The sequence below is a fragment of the Oncorhynchus nerka genome, linkage group LG19 (genome assembly GCF_034236695.1).
Source record: "Oncorhynchus nerka isolate Pitt River linkage group LG19, Oner_Uvic_2.0, whole genome shotgun sequence".
Lineage (NCBI taxonomy): Eukaryota > Metazoa > Chordata > Actinopteri > Salmoniformes > Salmonidae > Oncorhynchus > Oncorhynchus nerka.
In genome coordinates this window covers 45,524,468-45,537,560 of record NC_088414.1, presented here as the reverse complement: position 1 = coordinate 45,537,560, position 13,093 = coordinate 45,524,468, and the positions used below count along the sequence as shown (strand labels likewise).

General features: G+C 50.3%; 1 protein-coding gene across 1 annotated transcript in view; it reads left to right on the top strand.

The window, feature by feature from the left end:
• The first annotated feature begins 7,280 nt into the window (after positions 1 to 7,280).
• The window catches only part of bach1b (BTB and CNC homology 1, basic leucine zipper transcription factor 1 b), a 46,861-nt gene continuing 41,048 nt past the window's right edge, over positions 7,281 to 13,093 (top strand). The window contains exon 1 of the mRNA XM_065004983.1: positions 7,281 to 7,462. The gene's annotated coding sequence lies outside the window, so the exon portion shown is untranslated. The remainder of the gene's footprint in view (positions 7,463 to 13,093) is intronic.

The window sequence follows — 13,093 nt, the reverse complement described above, 5'->3', positions numbered from 1 at the left end:
ACCCCTCACATTTTTGTAAATATTTCAGTATATCTTTTCATGTGAAGAAATGACACTTTGCTACAATATAAAGTAGTGAGTGTACAGCTTATATAACACTGTAAATTTGCTGTCCCCTCAAAATAACTCAACACACAGCCATTAATGTCTAAACCGCTGGCAACAAAAGTGAGTACACCCCTAAGTGAAAATGTCCAAATTGTATGAAATGTAAAATGTAGAGCAACAATTCTTATTTTCAGATCCTCAGAGAGTTCTTTGCCATGAGGTGCCATGTTGAACTTCCAGTGACCAGACAGTATGAGGGAGTGTGTGAGCGATGACACCAAATTTAACACACCTGCTCCCCATTCACACCTGAGACCTTGTAAACACTAACGAGTCACATGACACCGGGGAGGGAAAATGGCTAATTGGGCCCAATTTGGACATATTCACTTAGGGGTGTACTCACTTTGGTTGCCAGCAGTTTAGACATTAATGGCTGTGTGTGGAGTTATTTTGTATAATATGTTCTACATCTTTCTTTACCTCTCTCTCTCTCAGTGGAAGGAAGGACAGTAGCAGGTGACTACTATGATTTAGCCAATTCAATTGCAGTAATTCCGGTACCAATTTGTTAACAGAATTACGAGTTTGAATCACTTAATTCATCAAGAAACTTGTGAAAATATCTTCAAGATATGTGTTTTTTTTTTTTGGTAACGGAATTTCAAGGTTTCCATTCAATTGGCGACAGATTTTCATGCCAAAATGTATAGATCTGCATAAAAACTCCGCTCATTTCCCCACCAGAGATGTTTCAAATCAATTGACTTGTTGCAGATTAAAAGGCTGTGCTTGACGATTTAGTGCACATAAAAATACCTTTTATGGGTTAAATTCCTATTTTACCTAATAAAACATTTATTGTTAAGTGGGTTTCCATCGAATTTTTAACTCTAAAGAACATTTAGCATTATATTGCGGGTGCCCCCTCTAGTACAGCACCCCGGGTGCCCCCTCTAGTACAGCACCCCCTCTAGTACAGCACCCCGGGTGCCCCCTCTAGTACAGCACCCCGGGTGCCCCCTCTAGTACAGCACCCCCTCTAGTACAGCACCCCGGGTGCCCCCTCTAGTACAGCACCCCGGGTGTCCCCTCTAGTACAGCACCCCGGGTGCCCCCTCTAGTACAGCACCCCGGGTGCCCCCACTAGTACAGCACCCCGGGTGCCCCCTCTAGTACAGCACCCCGGGTGCCCCCTCTAGTACAGCACCCCGGGTGCCCCCTCTAGTACAGCACCCCGGGTGCCCCCTCTAGTACAGCACCCCGGGTGCCCCCTCTAGTACAGCACCCCGTGTGCCCCCTCTAGTACAGCACCCCGGGTGCCCCCTCTAGTACAGCACCCGGGTGCCCCCTCAGCAGCCCCGGGTGCCCCCTCTAGTACAGCACCCCGGGTGCCCCCTCTAGTACAGCACCCCGGGTGCCCCCTCTAGTACAGTGCCCCCTCTAGTATTGGCCTGTGCTCTCTAGCCAGCAGCACCCCGGGTGTAGATACAGTACTGTTGGTCAGAGCGCACGTATATAGCCTTCACGATGAGATTATTATGGACTAAAGAGCAAGATTATTTGTATTTGTCAAATTGACAGTCAATCATCGATCATCGTGTCATCAGAATAAGACCCTGGATATTCGTTGGAAAGGAGCATCAAGCTCATCACCGTGACCTTTCACCCCCCTGGGAAGTTCATCGTAACTTATTTGATCTGTAACCTAATAAACTGTAGGTTTTCCCAAGGAGTCGTAGTGGGAGGACCACACAACGCCACCACTTAACTCCATGTTTACTTCAATAGGATGGTTATAATAGTGATTCCACCAAACTGACTTGTTGTGGATAAAAATCAGTGTTAATGTATTTTTTTCACTTAATATTTCATGCACCGAATAAGAATCTAAAGTTTGATGTGTTTCCATGTTACACTATACTGATAGTTTTGTCACTGTTGCATTAAATAGTAAATATTCACACTCTGGTCTTCGTGCCTGCGCTCTAGCTAACAGCTACTCTGGTCTTAGTGCCTGCTCTCTAGCTAACAGCTACTCTGGTCTTAGTGCCTGCTCTCTAGCTAACAGCTACTCTGGTCTTAGTGCCTGCTCTCTAGCTAACAGCTACTCTGGTCTTAGTGCCTGCTCTCTAGCTAACAGCTACTCTGGTCTTAGTGCCTGCTCTCTAGCTAACAGCTACTCTGGTCTTAGTGCCTGCTCTCTAGCTAACAGCTACTCTGGTCTTAGTGCCTGCTCTCTAGCTAACAGCTACTCTGGTCTTAGTGCCTGCGCTCTAGCTAACAGCTACTCTGGTTTTAGTGCCTGCTCTCTAGCTAACAGCTACTCTGGTCTTAGTGCCTGCTCTCTAGCTAACAGCTACTCTGGTCTTAGTGCCTGCTCTCTAGCTAACAGCTACTCTGGTCTTAGTGCCTGCTCTCTAGCTAACAGCTACTCTGGTCTTAGTGCCTGCTCTCTAGCTAACAGCTACTCTGGTCTTAGTGCCTGCTCTCTAGCTAACAGCTACTCTGGTCTTAGTGCCTGCTCTCTAGCTAACAGCTACTCTGGTCTTAGTGCCTGCTCTCTAGCTAACAGCTACTCTGGTCTTAGTGCCTGCTCTCTAGCTAACAGCTACTCTGGTCTTAGTGCCTGCTCTCTAGCTAACAGCTACTCTGGTCTTAGTGCCTGCGCTCTAGCTAACAGCTACTCTGGTTTTAGTGCCTGCTCTCTAGCTAACAGCTACTCTGGTCTTAGTGCCTGCTCTCTAGCTAACAGCTACTCTGGTCTTAGTGCCTGCTCTCTAGCTAACAGCTACTCTGGTCTTAGTGCCTGCTCTCTAGCTAACAGCTACTCTGGTCTTAGTGCCTGCTCTCTAGCTAACAGCTACTCTGGTCTTAGTGCCTGCTCTCTAGCTAAACAGCTACTCTGGTCTTAGTGCCTGCTCTCTAGCTAAACAGCTACTCTGGTCTTAGTGCCTGCTCTCTAGCTAACAGCTACTCTGGTCTTAGTGCCTGCTCTCTAGCTAACAGCTACTCTGGTCTTAGTGCCTGCTCTCTAGCTAAACAGCTACTCTGGTCTTAGTGCCTGCTCTCTAGCTAACAACTACTCTGGTTTTAGTGCCTGCTCTCTAGCTAACAGCTACTCTGGTCTTAGTGCCTGCTCTCTAGCTAACAGCTACTCTGGTCTTAGTGCCTGCGCTCTAGCTAACAACTACTCTGGTCTTAGTGCCTGCTCTCTATCTAACAGCTACTCTGGTCTTAGTGCCTGCTCTCTAGCCAACAGCTCACACATACAGTGCTGGGTAGGCTACTCTACATGATGAGATTATTATGGATAAAAGCGAAAATATTTGTATTTGTCAAGCATCGATCATCGTGTCACTGGAATAAGACCCTCAAATATTTATTTGAAAGGAGCATTCAAGCTCATAGCTGCACTTACAACACCCCCGTGACGTTCATCACAAGTTGCTTTATCTGTGTCCTAATAGAGCCCCCACAGTAGAGCTGGCACATTACCCATCTAACTTAGGAGGCCAAGCATAAATTACTGTATGGAGAAGAAATGAGCTACATTCCTATTATTAGCTAATGTTATAACGGCTAGTCAACATAGCTAGCTAACAATGTTGATGATAAGGATAACAGCTAGTTAAATAACAATAGCTAGCTAACTTCAAGATAATAAACATAGCATGCAATTTAGCAACACGTTAGCCAGTGTAACGGATGTGAAACAGCTAGCTTAGTTAGCGGTGATGCGCGCTAAATAGCGTTTCAATCGGTGACGTCACTTGCTCTGAGACCTTGAAGTAGTGGTTACCCTTGCTCTGCGAGGGCCGCGGCTTTTGTGTAGCGATGGGTAACGATGCTTCGAGGGGTGACTGTTGTTGATGTGTGCAGAGGGTCCCTGGTTCGCGCCCGGGTATGGGCGAGGGGACGGTCTAAATTTATACTGTTACACCAGCTAGTTAACTAGTTAACATTACTTTCAAGCTCCAGACTGTCCCCGTCATTATCATCCTCATTATCGGTGTCTGCGCTATCCAGGACCACCGATTGATGGATTGTTGGTCGACCGCCTAACACACTGTCCAGCACATAAAAAAAGTGGACATGCCACCCTTCCATTCTCGCTCCGATTGTTATCATCTTTTGCCTTCTTGTGTACACCCCTTTCAAATGTTGAATATTTCGCTGGTACAGGAGCCAGGTATCCTTTCCCCTCTAATCTTCCTGGCTACGCCTTCAAATATGGCCCTTTTACCCCCCGGGTAGCTACTGTAAAGTAATGTCTGACCACAATGCCAGCAAACATTTTGGTCTCCAACTTTGTCCAAAGTCTCCTACCACTGGCGTCCATTTTATTAGCTAGCTAGCGGGACTTCAAGCAGAAAGGAAGAGACGATCTTTCAAGTGCAACGGGTAAAGTTGGTGGTAGAAAAGGATACGGAAGTTGTCCTTTTAAAAATGAAAAATGACATTACACACTGTTGGACCTGTATGGACCTTCAGTAGCCTGATTCCATCCAGACTGAGGAGGAATCTGAACACAATGAGTCCCTGACCAGCTAGATCTGAACACAATGAGTCCCTGACCAGCTAGATCTGAACACAATGAGTCCCCGACCAGCTAGATCTGAACACAATGAGTCCCCGACCAGCTAGATCTGAACACAATGAGTCCCCGACCAGCTAGATCTGAACACAATGAGTCCCTGACCAGCTAGATCTGAACACAATGAGTCCCCGACCAGCTAGATCTGAACACAATGAGTCCCCGACCAGCTAGATCTGAACACAATGAGTCCCCGACCAGCTAGATCTGAACACAATGAGTCCTCGACCAGCTAGATCTGAACACAATGAGTCCCCGACCAGCTAGATCTGAACACAATGAGTCCTCGACCAGCTAGATCTGAACACAATGAGTCCCTGTCCTTTCCATCGCAGAAATCACATGTACACTGAGTGTACAAAACATTATGAACATTGTTAGTGTCCATGCCCTGATGAATTGAGGCTGTTCTGAGGGCAAAAAGGGAGGGGTGCAATTCAACATTAGGAAGGAGTTCTTAATGTTTTGTGCAAGCGTCAAGTGTATACACGGCTTAAAATACATTTAAATTCATAATATCTATTCTCTCTCTCTCTCTCTCTCTGTTAAACACACACACACACACACTTGATCAAAGCAACTCCATTCACACAATCCTGAACGACCGCCTCCCAGATGGTGAAGGTAGGAAACAACACCTCCACTTCGCTGATCCTCAACACAGGGGCCCCACAAGGGTGCGTGCTCAGCCCCTTCCTGTACTCCCTGCTCACCCATGACTGCATGGCCATGCACCCCTTCAACTCAATCATCAAGTTTGCGGACGACACACCAGTAATAGGCTTGATTACCAACAACGACGAGACAGCCTACAGGGAGGAGGTGTGGGCTCTCGGAGTGTGGTGTCAGGAAAATAACCTCTCACCCAACGTCAATACAACAAAGGAGATGATCGTGGACTTCAGGAAACAGCAGTGGGAGCACCCCCCCCCCCCCCCATATCCACATCGACGGGACAGCAGTGGAGAAGGGGGAAAGTTTTATGTTCCTCTGTGTACACATCACAGACAAACTGAAATAGTCCACCCACACAGAGTGTGGTGAAGAAGGCGCAACGACGCCTCTTCAACCTCAAGCCAAATTTATTCAGCCTCCTGTCACCTAAAACCCTCACAAACGTTCACGGATGCACAATTGAGAGCATCCTGTCGGGCTATCACCGCCTGATACGGCAACTGCACCGCCCACAACCACAGGGCTCTCCAGAGGGTGGTGCGGTCTGCACAACGCATCACCGGGGGCAAACTACCTGCCCTCCATGACACCTACAGCACCCGATGTCACAGGAAGGACAAAAAGATAATCAAGAACAACAACCACCCGAGCCACGGCCTGTTCACCCCGCTATCATCCACAAGGCGAGGTCAGTACAGGTGCGTCAAAGCTGGTACCGAGAGACTGAAAAACAGCTTCTATCTCAAGACCATCAGACTGTTAAACAGCCATCACTAACACAGAGAGGCTCAAATGGCTCACTAGTAACTTTAACAATGTCACTTTAATAATGTTTACATATCTTGCATTACTCATCCCATATGACTACACTGTATTTTATACCATCTATTGCATCTTGCCTATGCCGCTCTGTCATCGCTCATCCATATATTTACATGTATATATACTTATTCCATTCCTTTACTTAGATTTGTGTCTATTAGGTTGTTGTGGAATTGTTAGATTACTCGTTGGTTATTACTGCACTGTCGGAACTAGAAGCACAAGCACTTCGCTACACTCGCATTAACATCTGCTAACCATGTATATGTGACCAATACATTTTGATTTGATTTGAAACAACTGGCAGCATCAGGGTAAATTTCTGCTAGGTAGAACTGTGAAAGGTAACTCATTTTCACGCTTGTTTGTAATTAACACAGCCAGGCACAGAAAAACCAAACAGGCATGATGACAAATGTTAGTGAAAAACAAACGCTTAAAAAAAAGAAAGAAAGAAATGCATAGAGAAGTTTCTGAGATGTGTGTTGTTCGATCGAAGTACACAACACCATCATCCAAGTTAGTGGGCGCGTCCCCATCTACCTAGCAGGCTGGTATCTACGGCATTACCTTATGATCACTATGAGCAGACGAATACACAGGGGAGTTGAAACTTCCCGATTGTACCAGTGAAATGAAAATTTGCCAATTCTAGCTTGGATAATTGTGATGTTTATGACAAAAAAAAACACACAACGTTGTTAATATAGTAATGCCTATATGCCGTGGCAGAAAAAAAATCCCCTTTAAAAGCCAGCAGCAGGCCTGGCAACACAGGCCCCTTCCAAAACGAACTGTCTTTGTTTCGTAGAGATCCTACAGAGTATTTCCCACATCACTTTAGGCAGGTAGAAAAGTTATCTTTAGATTCTCAAAATACCCATGTCAACATAGTAATTTTTCCATTGTTGGTCTTTTTTTAAAACCATCATATTTAAAAAAAAAAAAAAAAAAAGAAATTACTCATTGCCTTTTCTTGTTGTTACATTAAAAGTGGCCCGTTGATTAAAATTCAATATCTTTTGAATGAGTTATTCACGTTGCAATATTTAGAAATGCAAGCTTTTATTTTGAAGTCTTCCCGCATTACCATACAAAGTGACGTCATCACGCGCGCTTCTGGCAGAATACCAGTTAGGGAAAGTCATATGACTAGTGGTTCCGCAGAATTGGGTACAGTCATTTACAGTTGTCAACAACAGTCCAAGTTTCCGTCCCGAGGTTTAAACTGTGTTCGGGAGGTTGTCACACTGAATATGTCAGCCTCATAAACCTGTATAGGATTTCAGCTCACCGTCGTCCTAGGATAACCAATGTCAGGTTAGTTCCATTTATGGTTCTACTGTTTGGGAAACACACGACGCGTCAGTAGTTGATCACAAAGTTGAGTTGTTTTGAGATTGGTTGAATTTGTCAGTGTTTAGGCTATACAATCTTACATTTGTTGTGTTTTGTCTTATTATTAGACAATGTCCCTTATTGGAAATATGACTTACATTATGTGACAGCGTGCTATGTATGGGTAGTTCTATACGGCTACACTAGTTAACGTGGATTCTAGTTATGAAACATATGCCAGACATCGGCTAGACAGGGTGTGACCATCTCACCCCGACATGGTTACAGATTTCTTGATTTGACCAAAACGGCTGACACCTGTGTAAAAAAAAAAAATGATTCTTTATTGTCATGCGTGTCAAATTAAAGCTAATAGTGTATTTGAGAAATAAATGCATACAAAACTACACACACGTATCTTAAAAAGAATGAGGAAAGGCCTTGAGTTCTTGTCAAACAGATTAAAAAAGTGGTCTTAGACAACATCTACCAGAAGAAGTCTTTAAAAAGGTATTAGAAAGACAGGAAGAAAAAGACTCCCTGACAACTAATAACAACACATTTCAAATTGGATGATGTCGTCCGCCCCCCCCCTCCAGCTAAAGTCACCTATCCCAGCTCTTACTGAAACCCACCCACCGGACAGCCATTAAACAGTAGTTGACATTTAGTCAGTTCGCCCTGGCTGGACCAAATCTGAACCAATCACAGACCGTACAGAACAGTAGAGCACTAGAGGATAATGTACTGTACAAAATGGTCAAACATAAGACGTCTATGATTGGTTCAGATGTGGTCTGGCCCGGACCAACCAAATGTTGTCTTGTTTGGGGGCGGGGTGCATTAGAATACTCAAATACGCTAAATAAGGATGTTGTATATTTCTACCTTTGTTTACCTATAGTCAGTACATTCATCTCCAGATAGCTAGGTGGACCAGTCATAGTCAGTACATTCATCTTCAGATAGCTAGGTGGACCAGTCCTAGTCAGTACATTCATCTCCAGATAGCTAGGTGGACCAGTCATAGTCAGTACATTCATCTTCAGATAGCTAGGTGGACCAGTCATAGTCAGTACATTCATCTACAGATAGCTAGGTGGACCAGTCATAGTCAGTACATTCATCTCCAGATAGCTAGGTGGACCAGTCATAGTCAGTACATTCATCTCCAGATAGCTAGGTGGACCAGTCATAGTCAGGACATTCATCTTCAGATAGCTAGGTGGACCAGTCATAGTCAGGACATTCATCTACAGATAGCTAGGTGGACCAGTCATAGTCAGGACATTCATCTTCAGATAGCTAGGTGGACCAGTCATAGTCAGGACATTCATCTACAGATAGCTAGGTGGACCAGTCATAGTCAGTACATTCATCTCCAGATAGCTAGGTGGACCAGTCATAGTCAGTACATTCATCTTCAGATAGCTAGGTGGACCAGTCATAGTCAGTACATTCATGTTCAGATAGCTAGGTGGACCAGTCATAGTCAGTACATTCATGTTCAGATAGCTAGGTGAGACAACCACATATCACAATATTTACATTTTTCTTCAATAAAGTACAGTCAGAGCTAGGAAGAGGAGAAAGTCAAGTGTTAGTTCATGGAAGGAACATAATTTTTTTGGGGGGGTGAGGAGGATGTTGTGGAACTGGTCCACCTAGTTGTGGACTATTTAAGATCCTCTGAAGAGGGGGGAGGGGGTTCAGATGTCTTCAGAAGATGGACTCTGCTGTCCTAGTGTCAGGGGGACGCTGGGCAGGGACTCTGCTGTCCTAGTGTCAGGGGGGACGCTGGGCAGGGACTCTGCTGTCCTAGTGTCAGGGGGGGACGCTGGGCAGGGACTCTGCTGTCCTAGTGTCAGGGGGGAAGCTGGGCAGGGACTCTGCTGTCCTAGTGTCAGGGGGGAAGCTGGGCAGGGGCTCTGCTGTCCTTACTTCAGTCGGGGAAGCTGGGCAGGGACTCTGCTGTCCTAGTGTCAGGGGGGAAGCTGGGCAGGGACTCTGCTGTCCTAGTGTCAGGGGGGAAGCTGGGCAGGGGCTCTGCTGTCCTTACTTCAGTCGGGGAAGCTGGGCAGGGACTCTGCTGTCCTTACTTCAGTCGGGGAAGCTGGGCAGGGACTCTGCTGTCCTAGTGTCAGGGGGGGAAGCTGGGCAGGGACTCTGCTGTCCTAGTGTCAGGGGGGGAAGCTGGGCAGGGACTCTGCTGTCCTAGCGTCAGGGGAGAAGCTGGGCAGGGACTCTGCTGTCCTAGTGTCAGGGGAGAAGCTGGGCAGGGACTCTGCTGTCCTAGCGTCAGAGGGGAAGCTGGTTCCACCATTGGGGTGCCAGGACAGAGCTCTGACTGGGCTGAGATGGCAGCTGCCCTCCTGTAGGAGTGGGAGGGCCAAAACTGAGTATTTAGGTTGGGGTGTAGCGTTTGGGCATAGCCCGAGTTCCTCTTGCTGCTCCGTAGGAAAGAATCATGGCCTTGTAGTTGAGATTAGATTGAAAGCCAGTGGAGTGTGAGGAGGAGCGGGGTGACATGGGAGGAGCAGGGTGACATGGGAGGAGCGGGGTGACATGGGAGGAGCAGGGTGACATGGGAGGAGCAGGGAGGAGCAGGGTGACATGGGAGGAGCAGGATGACATGGGAGGAGCAGGGTGACATGGGAGGAGCAGGGTGACATGGGAGGAGCAGGGAGGAGCAGGGTGACATGGGAGGAGCAGGGTGACATGGGAGGAGCAGGGAGGAGCAGGGTGACATGGGAGGAGCAGGGTGACATGGGAGGAGCAGGGTAACATGGGAGGAGCAGGGGGGAGCAGGGTGACATGGGAGGAGCGGGGTGACATGGGAGGAGCAGGGAGGAGCAGGGTGACATGGGAGGAGCGGGGTGACATGGGAGGAGAAGGGTGACATGGGAGGAGCAGGGTGACATGGGAGGAGCAGGGTGACATGGGAGGAGCAGGGTGACATGGGAGGAGCAGGGAGGAGCAGGGTGACATGGGAGGAGCAGGGTGACATGGGAGGAGCAGGGTGACATGGGAGGAGCAGGGAGGAGCAGGGTGACATGGGAGGAGCAGGGTGACATGGGAGGAGCAGGGTAACATGGGAGGAGCAGGGGGGAGCAGGGTGACATGGGAGGAGCAGGGAGGAGCAGGGTGACATGGGAGGAGCGGGGTGACATGGGAGAGGAAGGGTGACATGGGAGGAGCAGGGTGACATGGGAGGAGCAGGGTGACATGGGAGGAGCAGGGAGGAGCAGGGTGACATGGGAGGAGCAGGGTGACATGGGAGGAGCAGGGAGGAGCAGGGTGACATGGGAGGAGCAGGGAGGAGCAGGGTGACATGGGAGGAGCGGGGTGACATGGGAGGAGAAGGGTAACATGGGAGGAGCAGGGAGGAGCAGGGTGACATGGGAGGAGCAGGGTGACATGGGAGGAGCAGGGAGGAGCAGGGTGACATGGGAGGAGCAGGGTGACATGGGAGGAGCAGGGTGACATGGGAGGAGCAGGGAGGAGCAGGGTGACATGGGAGGAGCAGGATGACATGGGAGGAGCAGGGTGACATGGGAGGAGCAGGGAGGAGCAGGGTGACATGGGAGGAGCAGGGTGACATGGGAGGAGCAGGGTGACATGGGAGGAGCAGGGAGGAGCAGGGTAACATGGGAGGAGGAGGGAGGAGCAGGGTGACATGGGAGGAGAAGGGTGACATGGGAGGAGCAGGGTGACATGGGAGGAGCAGGGTGACATGGTGACATGGGAGGAGCAGGGTGACATGGGAGGAGCAGGGTGACATGGGAGGAGCAGGGTGACATGGGAGGAGCAGGGTGACATGGGAGGAGCAGGGAGGAGAAGGGTGACATGGGAGGAGCAGGATGACATGGGAGGAGCAGGGTGACATGGGAGGAGCAGGGTGACATGGGAGGAGCAGGGTGACATGGGAGGAGCAGGGTAACATGGGAGGAGCAGGGAGGAACAGGGTAACATGGGAGGAGCAGGGAGGAGCAGGGTGACATGGGAGGAGCAGGGAGGAGCAGGGTAACATGGGAGGAGCAGGGAGGAGCAGGGTGACATGGGAGGAGCGGGGTGACATGGGAGGAGAAGGGTGACATGGGAGGAGCAGGGTGACATGGGAGGAGCAGGGAGGAGCAGGGTGACATGGGAGGAGCAGGGTGACATGGGAGGAGCAGGGAGGAGCAGGGTGACATGGGAGGAGCGGGGTGACATGGGAGGAGAAGGGTAACATGGGAGGAGCAGGGAGGAGCAGGGTGACATGGGAGGAGCAGGGTGACATGGGAGGAGCAGGGAGGAGCAGGGTGACATGGGAGGAGCAGGGTGACATGGGAGGAGCAGGGTGACATGGGAGGAGCAGGGAGGAGCAGGGTGACATGGGAGGAGCAGGATGACATGGGAGGAGCAGGGTGACATGGGAGGAGCAGGGAGGAGCAGGGTGACATGGGAGGAGCAGGGTGACATGGGAGGAGCAGGGTGACATGGGAGGAGCAGGGAGGAGCAGGGTAACATGGGAGGAGGAGGGAGGAGCAGGGTGACATGGGAGGAGAAGGGTGACATGGGAGGAGCAGGGTGACATGGGAGGAGCAGGGTGACATGGGAGGAGCAGGGTAACATGGGAGGAGCAGGGTGACATGGGAGGAGCAGGGTGACATGGGAGGAGCAGGGTGACATGGGAGGAGCAGGGAGGAGAAGGGTGACATGGGAGGAGCAGGATGACATGGGAGGAGCAGGGTGACATGGGAGGAGCAGGGTGACATGGGAGGAGCAGGGTGACATGGGAGGAGCAGGGAGGAGCAGGGTAACATGGGAGGAGCAGGGAGGAACAGGGTAACATGGGAGGAGCAGGGAGGAGCAGGGTGACATGGGAGGAGCAGGGAGGAGCAGGGTAACATGGGAGGAGCAGGGAGGAGCAGGGTGACATGGGAGGAGCGGGGTGACATGGGAGGAGAAGGGTGACATGGGAGGAGCAGGGTGACATGGGAGGAGCAGGGAGGAGCAGGGTGACATGGGAGGAGCAGGGTGACATGGGAGGAGCAGGGAGGAGAAGGGTGACATGGGAGGAGCAGGGTGACATGGGAGGAGCGGGGTGACATGGGAGGAGCAGGGAGGAGCAGGGTAACATGGGAAGCGCAGGGAGGAGCAGGGTGACATGGGAGGAGCAGGGAGGAGCAGGGTAACATGGGAGGAGCAGGGAGGAGCAGGGTGACATGGGAGGAGCGGGGTGACATGGGAGGAGCAGGGAGGAGCAGGGTGACATGGGAGGAGCGGGGTGACATGGGAGGAGAAGGGTGACATGGGAGGAGCAGGGTGACATGGGAGGAGCAGGGAGGAGCAGGGTGACATGGGAGGAGCAGGGTGACATGGGAGGAGCAGGGAGGAGCAGGGTGACATGGGAGGAGCAGGGTGACATGGGAGGAGCGGGGTGACATGGGAGGAGAAGGGTGACATGGGAGGAGCAGGGTGACATGGGAGGAGCAGGGTGACATGGGAGGAGAAGGGTGACATGGGAGGAGCAGGGAGGAGCAGGGTGACATGGGAGGAGCAGGGTGACATGGGAGAAGCAGGGTGACATGGGAGGAGCAGGGTAACATGGGAGGAGCAGGGAGGAGCAGG